Source organism: Schistocerca americana, chromosome 1, assembly GCF_021461395.2.
Source record: "Schistocerca americana isolate TAMUIC-IGC-003095 chromosome 1, iqSchAmer2.1, whole genome shotgun sequence".
Taxonomy (NCBI): domain Eukaryota; kingdom Metazoa; phylum Arthropoda; class Insecta; order Orthoptera; family Acrididae; genus Schistocerca; species Schistocerca americana.
The window spans coordinates 614,598,478-614,601,749 of NC_060119.1; the positions used below are offsets into that span (position 1 = coordinate 614,598,478).

A 3,272-nucleotide genomic window follows, 5' to 3' on the forward strand; every position below is an offset into this window, starting at 1 on the left:
TTAGTTAGGTTTAAGTAGTTCTAAGTTCTAGGGGACTGATGACCTCAGCAGTTAAGTCCCAAAGTGCTCCGAGCCATTTGAATACTCATGAGCATGGCTTTCAGGCACGCTTTGGCGTAAACCTGTGGGCTTGAATCGTGGGAGGAGTGCTTTTGAGCCCTTAGTAGTTGTCGGACAAGTTGCACGCTCCCACGTATCCTATGTTTCTTTGCAATACTACACCTGAAGCATTAGCAAACGTTCCACTTTGTGTTTGGCGACAGCTATAGTTTCAGTACGATGGTGCACCTCCATAATTTTGAATGAATGTATGTAGCTATTTAAATGAAGGAAATTAGAATTATATTTATACCTTCAGCTGCTAACGGGTGTTGATATATATCACCGGGGACAGGTGAAAATGTGTGCCCCGACCGGGACTCGAACCCGGGATCTCCTGCTTACATGGCAGGCGCTCTATCCATCTGAGCCACCGAGGGCACAGAAGACAGCGAAACTCGCCTCCCGCGAGACCCACATTCTCACCTTGTGTGTCCACACACTACACTCGTAATGTCCCACCCCAACACACTCATTACTCGTGGAAGACATTCGTACCAAGTCCCGTAAGAGTTCGGAGAATGTGTGTGCATCTGCACAGAAGAAGAAGGTCTTGGCTGGTGTTGCCAGAACTATACACTTATATCGATATGGTGTCTGTTCTTTCGGACACACACCAAATAGGAAATGCGAATAATGACTTACCTTGGAATCGGTAACTAGAATTCATATGACTCACACCAACTTCAGCAGCTAGGAAAATAACAAACCCTAGAATTGGTATGAAGAATTATTGAATTCGAGATTTCTTAATTTTAAGAATAAAAGAAAAGCCAAAATGCTAATTAAGTGTCGTTGAATAACCGCACAGCGCAATTAGAGCTAAAGTCTAGATTAGTTGTAGACTTTTACCGTTGTTACGTGTGGAATCAGCGAGAATTACGTTAGTAATCATCGTTGTCACTTTTTGCGAATATGTTACGAATTATATGAAGTTAGAATTAGCTCTGGGGCTAGAAGGGAATTTTAAACAGCTGCGACCGGAACGAGCAGCAATCAAATTTACGATCTTAAGTGTCAAAACTCTTTCAGCGTGTTTTCGAAAATGTAGTGGATAACGACGCTTTCCTTAGGTTTGCAATAGTAGTACGTATTAACTACCTGGAAGGCAATAAAGGAGCAATCAAACGCATGATCCTCGTCGCAGCTATTTTTACTCTTTCTTCTGTTCAAGTATTACCAAACAACTGACACACCGTCTTTTGTGCCAATCATACCTCAAGTCAAGCGCTGACAACATTCCAGCACGAAACACGTGAGTATGCCACTGGCTCTAGTCTTGAATTTTACCCGAAAATAGAGCAAAAACATCGAAATGGAAAACACCAAATACTTATGAAGGAAATTACCACATATGTGCTTCCAGAGCAGTAACAGATTGTGGCTCACAAGAACAATATAAGAAAGACAGAAAATGCAATTAGAATGCTAACAGTACAAACTATAATACACTATGCAACAACTAAAATGAGTAATGAACACATTACCAATAAAAAGGACATGCCATGTTCGAAACGCGTAGCTTCCCAAATCAGATCCCCGGTAATTTCCGAGACCTTTTGCCTATCGAAGCCGCGGGTTCCAAATGATAGATATCGAACGTGCGATTGTAAATCGATCACGCTACTGTGGTGGCAGGCATTATGATAAATTATTTGCGAGTTGATAGGGAAACCCAGACGATTCATGTTAGTAGTGAGTGGGATGTCTGGTGTTGTTGACGTTTCTTCGGCCGATTGCCTCACGGGGAAGAATCTAATTTCTTGCTTATGCAACGCAGAAGATTGTTTTACTTTTTGTCGCAAATATGGACTAAAACCGGATGAGGAAGGGAGGGACTGTGTACACTGTGGTGGGGCGAAGTGTATAAAACTGCGTAGCAAGATTGCTGATGCTGAAATAGCATTACAATTTCATTGTGGAAAGTGTGGAAAACGAACGACTATCAAATTATTCATCCAGACCAGCGTAATTCTTCTATCTCGCTGGATTAGGGACTACACCCTGCAAGCAACAGCATCGGAGACTGACTTATCTACTAATACTGTGTGCGACTATTTCGGGTTTTGCAGAGAAGTGTGTTATGTAATAGCGACGAACGACAGTGTACCGATCGGCGGACCAATTAAAATTGTTGAAGTGGACGAATCGCACACATCAAGAAGGAAAAACCAGGGAGGACTACCTTCAAAGAATGAAATCACACATATTTGGGTATTCGGTGGCATAGAACGAGACTCCCGAAAGTGTTTTGTTATGAGATTGTTGTCCAGAGACAAGGAAACTTTAGTCGGTTTGATAGAGCACTTCATACTGCCCGGTAATAAAGTCATTACAGACGACTCTTATTCCTACAAGACACTGAAAGCTGAAGGATTCAACTACGAGTTCGCCAACCACTCTGTGGAGTTCGCGTCTTCGATGACCCCAGTATGCACACACAGAACATCTAGTGGCTGTGGAAATCTGTGAAATATTCCATTAGAAGATAAGGGCGCCCAGGAGAAAAAGACGAACTGTACTTGTTTCAGTTCCTCTTTTCCATAAGTTGAGATGCAAGGAAAAGTTAACGCATGTGAGACACTACCCATATTTTTGCGTGACATTGGCAGAGTTTAACCAGGTTAGGGCAAAAAGGGAATGATTCGCGTAGCATACACATCAAATGGACTTTCTCATGACGACAACATCGACGATGACTGAGGTAAGTCGTCTCCTTTGTAATTACAAGTATTTTATTAAAGCTCTTTTTTGTCGTTGCTGTAGTGACCACTATAAGCATGCTCACTCATAACGCCCGCCACCACAGTCACGTGATCGATTTACAAACGCACGTTCGATATCTGTCGTTTGGAGCCCGCAGCTTCGATAAGCAAACATTCTTGGAAATTACCAAATCCCCTTCCTACCCCTCCCCTTCCCAATTCTCATACTGTTACATATTACGAGAGGAAAAAAAAGGATTTTATATTAAATATTTAATATACGAAAGTAAAAAAAAACATCCAGGGGCAAACTTTAATATTTAATTCTACAACCTGTGACATAAATAATATTACATCACACCTTACGTCATTGGCAAAAGAAGACACATGAATTGACCCCAGTTAGCCTATGTAATAAACTTTGCGCTCTGTTTGAGAACTGGTCCATTAAAGGATCGCGTTTCTTTG

The 3,272-nt window shown here is 41.8% G+C and overlaps 1 non-coding gene across 1 annotated transcript; it reads right to left on the reverse strand.

Annotated features, from left to right (window-relative positions):
• Positions 1-405: 405 nt before the first annotated feature.
• Trnat-ugu lies at positions 406-480 on the reverse strand. Its single transcript has one exon. It is a non-coding gene; the product is annotated as a tRNA-Thr (tRNA).
• Positions 481-3,272: the final 2,792 nt, after the last annotated feature.